General features: G+C 47.0%; 1 protein-coding gene across 2 annotated transcripts in view; it reads right to left on the minus strand.

The window, feature by feature from the left end:
- FBXO15 (F-box protein 15) overlaps positions 1-13,745 on the minus strand; it is a 758,839-nt gene that overhangs the window by 513,500 nt on the left and 231,594 nt on the right. The gene's annotated exons all lie outside the window — the stretch shown is intronic.

Here is a 13,745-nt window from a genome sequence, read left to right on the forward strand (position 1 = left end):
GTATATGTATGTGTGTGTGAATTAATAAGTTTATGATATAGGGGTGATTGAATGCCCATGTGAAGAGTGAATGCTGCGTGAATGGGTGTTTGAGTGAATGTGCGTATGCTTGTGCTGGCCCCGGGAGGCTAATCTGGGAGGGCGCTGTGTAGAGGGGAATTTTTTTACTGGGCATCTGTGATAAGGCAATCATTGTAAGTGTTATTATGTGGCTAGACTAGCTTTTTGGTGCAGCAAGTCTAGACATTTTTACTGTGGCATGGCATTTTTAAAAATGGCCTTTACAATACAGTATCTTAGATGCTCTGTAAAAACTGTCATGTCACAGTCAAGTCAAGCTTTATTTTGGTAACAAAATATCAAAGCAAAAAATCATTCCACATTGTAAATCTCATTCACATTAAACATATTAAAATATAAAATCCAATTGATAGATGTAGCATATAAAAATAATCAATTCATGAAATGACAACGAAAATCAAAATGTCAGCGATGCTGTTGACAACAGCATTTCATATAGTAATAAAGCTAAATTATCATACCACGTTAATTCACATTTCAATTAGTATGGTGCTATGAAAAACAATTCTGTCATATAAAAGCGCCTTATAAATGCTCCAAAATGTAAACAAAATAAAACATATGCAACTACAACCAAAGCTAAAATGCCAGTAAAAAAACTATTAAAATTATGAATAAGTAATTTCATATATTCTAAGTGACTATCAATATGAACAGGGTTTACCCATCGTGCAGCTGTGATTTATTGGCCAGTACTTCAAGAAAGGTTTACGTTACTTGCCTGTAACTATTGTTCTCCGGTATGGGTCTGGCATGGATTCACATGCTCATGAATATTCCCCGTCGTCAGGCTGGGAATCCTCAGTAAAAGAAAAAAGTTTCACTTTCACTTTGAAACTGCATGTTCTCTCTAAACCAATCACTGTCCTCTGGGTCATACAGTCCCCATCCAATGACAGTCCTCTCTCTAAGCCCCTCCTCTCGCAGCCATTTTCAGATTTGATAAGCACGTAAAGTGGTAGTATGACCAAAAAAAGCCGCAGAGGGGCTGAAGGGAGGGTTTACATGTGAATCCATGCCACACCCATGCTAGAGAACAATAGTTACAGGTAAGTAACTTAAACCTTCTCCAACATGGGGTATGGCATGTATTCACATGCTCATGAATAACGAATACACAGCAGTACAACATTACACAACGATGGGAGGTGGCAAGGCTCAACAGAAGCAAATCAACTCTTACACCAGAAAGGAACGCCGTTGTCGCAGCGATCGCTCTGGTACAGTGGGCTCTCGGACGGCCCGGCAGCGGTTGGTTTGCCAACCGATGGCAGTGCATGATGCAACTGGAGAGCCATCTTGAAATGGAAGCCTTGGACAAGGCCTTCCCATGGTTCACAGGACCAAAGTTCACAAACAATTGCAAGGTCTTCCGAAAACTTTGTGCGCGTCACGTAGACCTTCAAGGCACGGGCAACGTCCAGCGAATGCAAGGCCCTCTCTGCCGGTGGCAAAGGTTTCAGGAACAAAACAAGCAACATCAAAGGCTCGTTGAGGTGGAATTCCAATGGAACCTTCGGCATTAAAGAGGGGTGCATACACAGTACCACCTTGTGGAAAGTCAAGTATGGTTGCTTGCAGGATAGGGCCTGGATCTCACCTACACGTCTGGCAGAGGTAATGGCCACAAGGAAAGTAGTCTTCCATGAGAGAAACTTGAGTGGGGCCTGAGTCTCGGGAGGACAGCTCAGCGGCAACGTGCTCGCCTTAGAATAAAGACGACACGAGTAACACAGGTTGGATCCCCAGTTCAGCGCTTAGAAACCTCTGGGTATTAAGCACGTCATAAATAACCTATCATCATATGATGCATAGTCTCGAAGGACCCTCCGCCCCATGAGCCTCGTCGGAACCACGCTGAGTTCCCACGCCGGGGCGGGAGCTTTCACTGGCGGGAAGGATTGGAAAAAAGGCCCTTCAGAAACTCCTTGACAAATCTGTGGGATCACAGTGAGGCTCTCTCAGGGGGCCTGGTGTATCGGGAGATAGCCACCAGATATACCTTGATGGATGAGTGAGCTAGCCCAGCCTTTCCCAAGGACAGCAAGAATGGCACGATCTGAGGAGCCATGACCCTCAGAGGGGTAATCTTTTGCGACCAGCACCACGTAGCAAAATGCTTCCACTTATGACCATAGCACTTCAAAGTCGACGATGCCCGGGTCTTGGCGATGACCTCCCTGCAGTCCGCTGGCAACTCATAACCTCCAAACTCTAAGGCTGCAGGAGCCAAGCCTTCAGGTTCACCGATCCTGGATCATGATGAAGGATTGCGCCTCCTTCTGTGGTGAGAAGATCCAGAACCACCGGCAACTTGACTGGAGGCGCTGCTGACAGGGTGAGAAGGTCCGGGTACCAATCTGCCTTGGCCTCGCCGGGGCAATGAGCATCATCTTGCATTGGCACCGAGTGTGTTGATGACTCATAACAGGAGAGAGAATGGAGGGAATGCATACAGAAACAGTTCTTCCCACGGGAAGAAGAACCTGCTGGCAAACTCCTGGCATTTGGAGTTCACCGCTGTTGCAAACAGATCCATCTGGGGTCCGCCCCATTTGCTGAACAGGCGGTCCACCTGATCCTTATGAAGCTCCCACTCGTAGCATGAGCGCAGTTCCCTGCTGAGGGAGTCTGCAATGGTGTTTTTGACTCCTGCCAGGTGAAGAGGGACAAGGAACATCCCCTGTTGGATGGCCCAATGCCGAAAGTCCTGGGCCTCATTAGAGAGCGCCAGGGATCGAGTGCCCCCCTACTTCCCGATGTAGAACATGGTGGTGGGTGTTTTTCTTGGAGATACTCACCACCCTGCCCTTCAGAGATGGTAGAAACGACTTGAGGGCCCAGAACACCGCCCATAGCTCCAGGATGTTGATATGCAGATCCTTCTCCCACGGCATCCACAGACCTCTTGTGTGCAGACGTCCGGTGTGCGATCCCCAACCTTTCAGGGAGGCATCCGTGGTGACCCTCTCCTGGTATGGGGGGACTGAAATCCTGTGCCTTGGGCAATGTGGGAGCAGACACCCCCACCACTCTATCTCCCGTCGGAACTCCTCGTTGAGAGGGATCTTGTCTGTGAAACGTCCATACACCTGTATCCAATAGGCATTCAGGAATTCGTGTAGGGGTCACATCTGCAACCTGAAGAGATGGACGAGGTAGATGCAGGACAATATCATGCCAAGTAACAACTTGATGGCCCACAGCATGGCCGTCTTTGCAGACAACAGTCATTGCACCTTTCCTTGAACGGCTACTAGCCTCTCCTCAGACATCTTACAGAGAATCCCGGATCTGTCAATAGTTGGTCGGTCGCCTTTGAGTGTTCGTCGGCCAGCTCCAGCAAGCAGGCACTGATCAGCCAGTCATCCAGTTACGGGTAGATGGGCTGCCACTGGTGCGAAACATTTTGTGAACACTCTTGGGGCCGACTTCAAGCTGAATGGTAGGACCTTCAACTGGTAGTGTTGGCGGGCCCTGCACCACTAGAAATTTCCGATATTTGTGAATTGGGACGTGGAAATAGGCGTGCTCCAGGTCCAGTTGGCCGAGCACGGGCTACAACACGACCATTCTGAAATTTTGGGACTTAATTATTTGTTCAGATGTCATAAGTTCAAGACGGGTCTCCAGCCCCCTGTCTTCTTTCTGACTAGAAAATAGCTGGAATAGACTCTGAAGCCCTAGAGTCGTTGGGAAACTAGCTCCATCGCCCCTTTTCATAGCATGGCTCGTGCCTCTTCCAGAAGCTGAGGGATGTGCTGCTACTGACAGGGAACCAGCAGAACACAAGGACAGCTGCGTTGGAACTCCAAGGTGTGCCCCTGGGCAAGAGCGCCCAACACCCATCCATCAGTGGTGATCTTTCTCCACTCGCTGAAGAACCTAGTCAGCTGGACTCCTACTTGGGTGCACGACGTCTTGGCTTGCTTGGGCGCCGGCGTCCTGCCCTCGGGCAAACCTGTCCTCTGCTACCGTAGGCCTGGGAGCAGCCTCTGTAGGCTTCTTGCGTTGAGGACCGGGAAGGCTGTCTGTAGGACTGGGAGAAACCTTTTGATGACTTGCTCGACTGGAGGAGCAAAAAGGGAACGGGCCATCTCCGTATCTGTCTTGATGGCCTTAAGGGACTCATAGTCTTTTCTTCCCAAACAGATCATCTCCGAAGGGCATGTTCAGTACCTTAGCCTGGACCTTCTGATGGAAGTTAGTGACCTTCATCAATCCCTGCCGATGAAGGCAAACACTGTTCCCCCTCTGACGGAACCCTGCGTTAGCAATGTCCACTGCCACCATGACTGACACGTGAGCGACTGCCTGCACGCCAGCCACGGCATATAGGGACTCCACAAAAAGGATTCCTCTTATCTGCAGACAACCCCACACGGCTGCTAAAAATCGGGAACCAGCTCTCCCAGTTTAACTGCCATCCAACTGCAGTTACCACTTTGAAGAGGCCAGCCAAATTACTAACCACTGTCAACTACGAGTGGAAGTCAACACGCATCCCGGACTTCCGTCCAGGGGAGACCAAGTCGAGGCCCAGGAAGAAGGCTTCATGCCGAAACGTCACGGGAACACATTATTTTGAGGGCTTTATTCCCACAATCCCGTTCCATAACTTGATCTGTTTCTCGACGTTGACCAACGACTAGGTCCCTTTTCTCAAGAGCCAAAAAGGATAAAACCCAGTGTTAGAAAGAAAATAATGCCTTTTTTCCATGACTCTTGATTTCACACATTACATGTAATTGTTTGTTCTGTGACAAAAGAATACACCAGGTTTCTTTGCATTTACTGCTCATTGGGACAAAAAATACTAATGATGGTGTATGTATAATTTGTGGATTTGTGATCTTTTGCTAAACAATATTTGTCACTTACTTTTCTCCTTTTTCAATGCATTTGTGAAATAACAAATGTTTTTTTATCTAAATGTACATGGAAAACAACAAAGAAAGTTTTTGTGTCTAATCCAAACATATACAATTTGATTTACATTCATTACCACTGGCAAAATAAAAAAAGCTAAGCTATTTTTCGGAAGGGCTCTTCTGTCCGTCTTTTGGAATATGTATGACAGTAGCTTAATGAATTAGCTATTGCCATACTTAGCATGCCAAATAAATCAGCCTTTATCAAAATATATAAAGAGACTTAACAGAAGTGGCAGGACGCCATCCCCCCTGTTCTAAGAACTGCCACCATGATGGCATGGTCCGATGCCACTTCTCCTTGCTGCAAGAGGGCGAGGGCTTCCATCTTCTTATCGTCGGGGAAGAACTCCAGAATTGGTCCTAGCTTGTACCACAATTCCCACTCGTACCTGGCTAGGATTGCCAGGGTGATGGCCGCCTCGATTGTCGATGCCACCATGTAAATGACTTTCTTCCCCATGGTATCCATCTTTTTCCCCCTCGCTGTCCGGGAGGGACGGACGACGAAGACGGGTTAGCCGACCGTTTTCTCACAGCAGCAGACACCACGATGGCTGAAACCTCAGGCACTTGGGTGCAGAGTATGGCACCCTATACTTGTTCTCCAGCCTGCCCCGCTGTCACGCTCACCTGGTCTCCACAGGGGCGTAGCACGTAGCCACACGAATAATGTCTGCACTGGCGTTGCACAGCTTGAGTGATGATGCCTGCCCACGTCTTCTCCCTCGCTATCACCCAAGGAGGTGTTTGCCTGCAATGTCGAAACAAGATATTAGCTAACTGAGTGGAGCCGGATTGGTTCCACTTCCTTTAACCTTCTGGATGCCCTTCTCTTCTGTCTCACTTTGGAGTTCTTAATGGTAGGCTCTCTGTCCTGCAATCTCTAGCAGGGGCACGGTATGCACAGTCTTTCCCAGGACCAAGTGACTTCACTGATCCTGCGGGGCTGTTGCGAAGTTTTGAATAGCTGGATTAAGCAGGTAAGTCCCTATGCTAATGGATGCTTGGCATAGGTGCTTAATGTCCTTATTGCCCAAGTTTTAACCTGTGTTTCCCTTTTCCTCCAGGCGCGGTCTTGAGCAGTTTTCGGATGACGATTTGACTCTTCCTAAAATGCTGAGCAGATTTCCTCCAGGCGAGTATTAGTGCGGATGAGTGGCGCTGAATGTCTGTATAGCTGTTTATTTTCCATGTGCGACGAACCTGCTGTTTTCTTTTCCTTTTCTGCAGGCGCAGCGCGGCTCCAGGACGGCGATGGTAAGAACCGATTCAACGAAATTCCTGAAGAATGCAGACCCCGGGTGAGAATTGGGTGTCCGTGCAGAAATCTTCTTCTCTACAGGTGCGGCGGCCCGGAGAGCAGCTGAAGGCGCGGCCGATTGGATGGAATACTGCAGGTAAGGCCTTTGTTGCTGTACTAACTCCTGTTCTCTTCTTTTCCTTCTCTCAGGTGCCCCTGGATCGGGATCTCAGGACGGGCGTGGCTGTAGAATTTCGAGTACTGAGCAGACACGGTGAGCGTTATGCTGCAGGAGTGCAGAATAACGCGAAGTGTGTTCTGCCTGTAGGGTGTGGCTTAAATAGCCTTGTAAGTAGTTCCAGGTAAAATAGTTCCTCAGCCACACCCTGCAATCTCAGGTAAAGTAGTCCCTCAGCTACATCCAGGGTATACAGAAAGGCTCAGCCCTATTAGGCTGTGAATGTAGTCCCATGCAATTAGCACATGTAATGAGTCTGGCGCCAACGGCGCCAGGACTGAGTCCAGGAAATCCTAGGACAAACTTTTGGGGCTTGATAAGCCCCTAAGGGTGCAAGTGACTGGGGTAGGCCCATAAGCTCCAGAGGTTTGGGAGTTCGTACCATGACACCCGCTTGGCTGGAGCTGTGCGAGGGTTCTTTATGAGGGCCAGGCCCTCTTCCAAATTATCGTCCAGAAATGGTACCACCATGATAGTCTTACTTTTGGCCTCTCGCCTTTGATACAAGAAGCCTTCCTTCTTGGTTTCCCCAGGTACCAGTTGGAAGAGCTTGGATGCCCTGGCGATCATGGAGTGGAAGGATCCCACTTCGTCCAGTGGAGAAACTGGTATGCAGCGATACAATCGCGGCAAGAATTTCGCCTATACATGCCATTACATACAAAAAAAAATCGCGGCAAAAATGCTGTGGTTTGACCCAGTAAAGGTGAACCACATTATACCATTTATGGGGAGCGGGGCTTGCGGGGGTGTCCCCTGCATCCTTTACATGGATTGCGGCGGCAAAACCATGGCATTTTTGCCACAATATTTTGGAACCACAGCAATTTTTGTAGCGATTTTTTTATCACATGGAACCAGGAAACCCTATGAGGACCGTCCAAATGTGTTGATTCATTGTCCTCTGGGACAAAGTCTTCGTCCTCACCTGTAGTCGTGGCCGTATCCGTCCCTATACGTGTATCTGGGTCCACTGGGGGAGTTGCAGCCCGATGCGGTGGAGGAGGTGGATGTGGGGGCGTCAGATGATGCTTCCTCTTTTTGTCTGTGGTTGATCAGGGAGCTGGGGCACTGCAGGTACCGGTGCCGGGTCAAAACACAGGGGTTTGTCCCCAAATGAACCATTCCATAACCAGAGTATGGTAGAAATTATTTAACCACAGTAAATGGGGCTACGAGGTAATTGTCAAAACAAATTAATATGACATTGAAAGAATATTTAATATACAAAATATACTTTATTGTATTTTGGACCGATGAATCATCCATAGAATAAGGGTATTAAATAGCCCATACAGAACATGCACAGAACAGATTCAAAATAATTTAGACCAAATATACAAAGTACTTATTCTTTTGTGAACAGCACAATACAAAATGAACTAAACATATGAAAAAACCCAGGGAATACAGTTTCCCACTAACGTTACATATATCAAAGAATTACACTTTCAAAATTGCCATCTGGATAACCCCATGTCTTGAAAAAACAAATCAAGAAAAATCATCCCCCATTTCAGTATGAATCTAGCAATAGGGGAGTTATTAGGAGGTCTAGATGTAGAAGGACAGTAAGTAATTTGTTTGCTCGGGGTCTACAGACACATCCCAGGCCTACATCCCAAGGGTATGTGTACAAGGGGTGCCTGATGCTAGGTGTGGACGGTTCAGCAGAAGGGTAGGTATGCCGCCTTCTTTAGGACCCCAGGGGAGATTGGAGCACTGTGGATGTGAAGAAACAAACTTTTAGAAGATTGTAAAAAAAAAAAAAAAGGTAGCTAACGCATGTGGATAAAATAGACGCTATATACACACTTAAGAACAAAAAAATAAAAATGAAGAACCCAATATACGTGCCATCACCAACAGAAGAAACCATGCAAAGAAAGATAAGCTTATAGTCCGACACAAAACACCTTGTGTACCTAGAGCAGGTAGGAACAACACAATCCAATCCTCCAGCTCACCCAAACCCTGTTACTGAGTGCCGTGAACTAGTAGATCCATGTAGAGCTATACCCCATGCACATACGTGGGATCTGGATTGTAAACAAACTTATGGTAAATAGGACCAAAGTAGTCCAGGTTGGACTAGGTATGATATATTTATAACGCGCCTATACACAAGTGTTTCAGGGCGCAACAAGGCAGGGGAGGGAAAAACAGTGGAGAGACAGACAAACAATCCTACAAGGCCAAGTGTCATTCAGATCGCGCAAGTGAAAGGGTAGGGAGAAGGGAAAAGTGCCTGGGGGGGAAGCGGGGGGGGGGGGGGGGAGTGCAGTACATGGGAGAAGGCCAAAAACGGAAGAGAAATGGAGGGCTTCCTGTCTGACAGAAATCCGGTATGGATACAGGAACCGAAGTAGAACCTAGTGGGAGCAGACATACACTGAGCCATAGACGTTGGTGTAGTGGGTCTGGTTATGCCCCCCCCCCCCGCCAGAAAAAAGGGCATGGGTGTATACCATTAATGCCGCTTTGTGAGCAGAAATGAAGGATAGGCTAGACCCTCCTCAAGAGTGGGGACTAAAAACAGTAATACCTGTAAATAGGTTGATCTATTGCTGCTAGACCGGTCTAGGCGGTCTGGAATGTCCATAACAATGGGATGGTACACCTCAAGGTAGTGTGTGAAATATTTCCAGGGTTAGACAAAGCTCCTACATTTAGAAACAAAAGCGTAGTGAGTAGTGCCTGGGGATAGTGATGCAATATTTACAGGATTCGAAAACTCTCGTACAGTAAAAAATAAATACGTAGTGGTTTGTATCTGTAGATAGTGGAGCCATATTAAACCACAATGGGTATGCAGCGGAGGCAGAGAACTCATATAGACATCAGATGGAACGGGCTGATGCCATTGAGAATGCTGTGCAAAATGTATGCCTTTTACAAGGCCTAAGCTCTTGGAATAAAGTGTGAAACCGGCTTACCTGGACTGGGGCCACGCGTTAGGGCATGGAATGGAGTCTAGGCACTGTACGCAGTTCAGTCAGTGAGGCAAAGATGCGGCTAGGACTGATAATGAGACAATTGGAATGAGGATTCAACAAGGGAACCCTCCCGTCCCCTGCACACTTTAGGATGTTTGGACTAAGTCCACTACTGTTTTCTCATATTAATACAAAAAACATATAAACCAGAGTTCAGTTGTGTTGTTTTTATAGCAAAAGTTTATATCTAAAGTGTCAAATACACAATATTTCAAAAGGAGAAACATTTACAAATTCAAGAAGCAAAGCAGTGCAATAGTAGGTCACAATACATTTGAAACAATGGTGGAATCCAATTCATGTGGCGACGCGTTTCGAGGATACTTTCCTCTTCTTCATATGGCCAAAATTGAATTCTACATACAAAAGGAAAAAAACAAAGGGGAGAAAGTTTGTACAAGTTTTTTATACCTTGAGGTAATTCATTAAACTCATGCTGTACATTTCAGTCTCATCTGTGAGCCAGAACAGACTACATTGTCAGAGAAATTGTAATTAATCTAGTACCACAAGGGAACATTCATTCCCAGTTAAATTCAGGGTGAGGGGAGGAGAAGAGGTTCAGGGAGACGTTTCTAGTCCAGTGCAAGAGAAGTCGCTGTCAAAAGTGTTTAGAAAGAATGTAGGTAGGTAGGTAAAGGAGCCATATAGGAGAAGATATAAGAAAGTATAATTACCAGTAAGCAAAGTGTTCGAGGGCATCGGGTGCAGATAGAGATACTTGGTGGTGAATCAAGCGATGTGTAGATCCTCCAAGGGAAATATAGTTTGCTGTAGTCAAGAGGAAGACACAGCTGCAACAAAAATGAGGAGCCTACATTCTTTCTAAACACTTTTGAACGACGACTTCTCTTGCACTGGACTAGAAACCTACTATTGCACTGCTTTTGCTTCTTGAATTTGTAAATGTTTCTCCTTTTGAAATATTGTGTATTTGACACTTTAGATATAAACTTTTGCTATAAAAACACACAACTGAACTCTTTGGTTTATATGTTTTTGTATTAATATGAGAAAACAGTAGTGGACTTAGTCCAAACATCCTAAAGTGTGCAGGGGACGGGAGGGTTCCCTTGTTGAATCCTCATTCCAATTGTCTCCTAAAATTAATCTACAGCATCTCTTAAATGTATGTTTCATTGCCATTTAATTTGAGGTGTGCATCAATAATCAACCTTACCTTTTTCTAGGACTGATAATGATGCAATCGCCAGGGATTAGAGTCTATGACAACAAGAAAACAAAAAGCCACTTTAGGTGGCCATCTGAACGTGTGTGAAAGCCGAGTGATAAGACTGAAATGATTGGCGGTTGAACACAGTTCATATGGACAATTCGCTAATGGCAAGGGAGGGTACTTCTGTGGCGGCGCTCCTCGAAAGCCCGGAGATACTGCAACGCAGGTACTGTTGTATTGGACCCCACGCCCGGCGTCGCCTGCGCATGTTAAATCCCTGCGGCGGATCATCTGATCAAACGAAGGAGGAGCCTGGTGGGGACGAGAAACAAACTCCAACCTGACCCAAATGGGCGTGGCAGAGAAACAAAACAAATGACGTGTGCAGGAGGCACTAAATAATGTGCTGAAATGTACGGCACAGAAATCAGATAGAAAAGGGTAAACGGGAGTGGAGAAAGTAAAAGTATCCCGTAGGGGAGAGAGGAGCTGGAAGGTGCACCTCTTTAGGGAGGATGCAACAAGAGGACGAGGAACCCCAGCCAAAATGTTAAAGTGTGTTTAATGTCATACATGCTCAGATAGGCGGCACTGAGACTAATAGGAGCATAAGGGAGTGGGACAGAAAAAAAAATATATAGAGGCGTCCCATGGCGATAAGGGGATTGATCTATGGCGTACCCTGCAAGAGGAACGGAGTACCCCAGCGAACGTTAGTCTGAATAGCTACCTAAAATACCTGTGGCAGAAAATGAAATAAGCATAGGGGTATCTGTACACGTTACCAGTACTGGGGTATGGTCTTATTAAGGCCATTTTCCATTGTATCTAAGCGATGGATCCATCTGGCCTCATGCATGGATAGGCTGCGACTAATACAGGAGTCTTTGGGGATCGTGTCTAGGATCCACCAAGACATGTCGTCTATAGAGTGCCCATATATCATATAGTGGGACAGAAGTGGGGCTGGGGGCATCTGGATCTCTGACACCAAGGTGTGGAGAATCGATAAAATGTCCAAGGAAATGTCTCTCAGCTGAGAAGGCAGAGAAGAAAAACTAGGCCCTGCGCCGTCATAGTGGACCGTATGCATGGACTCTTGATTCGCGTCGTCCATGGGCGAAACATCCATAGTTTGAGCCGTGACCTGGGAAGACTGTTTTGGGGCCTCCTCGCCCCCTTTCCCCCCTATCCCCCCTCCCCCTGAGGGTCCTGAACCAGGACCTGGGTTGGTGCCTTCACCCTTTCTGGGGTGCCTACGGCCTTTGCCAAGGCCTCTGCAGCAGTGTTGCGCCATGGGGGCAGGGGCACATTCTGCGCCGCGGGAGACAACCTCGTAGGATCAACGCCCGCAGCTGCCCTGGTAGTGGTAGCCGAAGTTTCCGACAAAGACTTTGATTGTGCTGGTTGAGCCTGCTTGGGCTGTGCAGCCTTCTTCTCCTCCACCCTTGGCTTATCAGATCTCTCCCGTAGCTATGCAGAGGTGGATGACTTCCTCTTCGAAGAGGAGGTTGATGGTAGGCTGGCTATGGAGGCAGAGGGTGATGTCCATCGCGCCCTATCCAGCTTGGGACCCACATCAGCGGCAAACTCGGTGGACTCGGACTTGCAGATCCTGGCCTTGTCTTGGACCCCCACAGGAGGGCCGACCTCAAAAACGTGGTCCTGGATGAGGCATGATCCTGCTCAAGTAAAGCCGTGCTGTGGCCTACTATGCCCGTCTTTCGTCATCGTTTGGGAGAAACCTTGGCACATCTCACACTCTACCTCCTTATGGTCCGGTTGTAGGTAGTAGAGGCATTGTAGGTGTGTCTACCACAAACATTCCGTAGCCCGCATATTGTGCAGGGCCTGAAGAGGGACCTCTCCTCCTTCTCTGACATGGTTGTAGGGCACGATGTAGGCCCAAGATGGGCTTCTAGAATCTTCCCCCTTGAAGGGCGTGAAACTGCAACAACGGATCCCAGTTGCCAGCAGATGAGGAAGGACCAAAAATTTTACTTTTCTCTTCAAAACGTACAAATAGCTCAGAGAGCAAACTCGAGGACTCCCAACACTGAAGCGTGCTGTGAAAATCTGAAGATGGCTGCCCGAGGCGAGGCTTAGACAGAGGACTGTCATTGGATGGGGAAGTATCACCCAGAGGACAGGGATTGGTTAGGAGGAGAAATACAGTAGTAACATGAAAGTGGAACTGTTTTTTCTTTTACCAACAATTCCCTGCCTGACGATGGGGAATATTCATGAGCATGTGAATCCATGCCAGACACCATGCTGGAGAACAAACTACAAATCACAGCCATCAGGTATGGCGGTTCAACTCTGCTACCATGGCCTGCCTTCTCTGCCAGGTCCGAGAAAAAGGGAGTTGGATACAGAGTGCACAGTCAAACTATCAATGGACAAGCTACTGAGTGACATTGCCTCCAGTTCACAGTAAGAAATGGCTAGACTGGCTGCACCAAAATTCCAGTTTAGCCAAGTGATAACACAACATTCTTGTTTCATCACAGATGCCCAGATGCAGAACCAGCTTGGACACATTTTCTTATCGTATCGTTACTGGCATTATGTACAAAGCAAACAAGAGTATGATCTTATATGGGAATACTGGCATATATAGGTGCAGCTAGCATAGAAATGTATGGGCACAGCCAGCGTGAAAATAATTTTTATACTGCAATATATTGTAGGGAAAGGCACTGTGAAAATGCTTTGGGAAATGTGGACTGTTGATGACTTATATCTATTGTATTTATTCATCAATTACCCTACAAAACCGATTGCAAATTATCTGGCTTTTTACCAATTGTTTCACAGAAAGTGTGCTGTATATAAATCTATTTTACCCCATTACTCAAAAAATCTTGGAGGGGGTTCTGGCTTCGCACTACGCTCGGACACTCTCGCATATTTGTGGCAAATATTTACATCCCCCCCACCCCCAATTAAAAAAATTCACCTGCAACCACTGAGTAGCACACACAGACAATGTTTTTACACACAAGGGCAGGGCTTTACACAGTCGGAAGATGACCAAGACAAGCCTGATAGGATTGACGCAAGGAGGCAGTCTTTA

This window comes from Ambystoma mexicanum, chromosome 5q (assembly GCF_040938575.1).
Source record: "Ambystoma mexicanum isolate Mex_15411 chromosome 5q, UKY_AmexF1_1, whole genome shotgun sequence".
NCBI classification, from domain to species: domain Eukaryota; kingdom Metazoa; phylum Chordata; class Amphibia; order Caudata; family Ambystomatidae; genus Ambystoma; species Ambystoma mexicanum.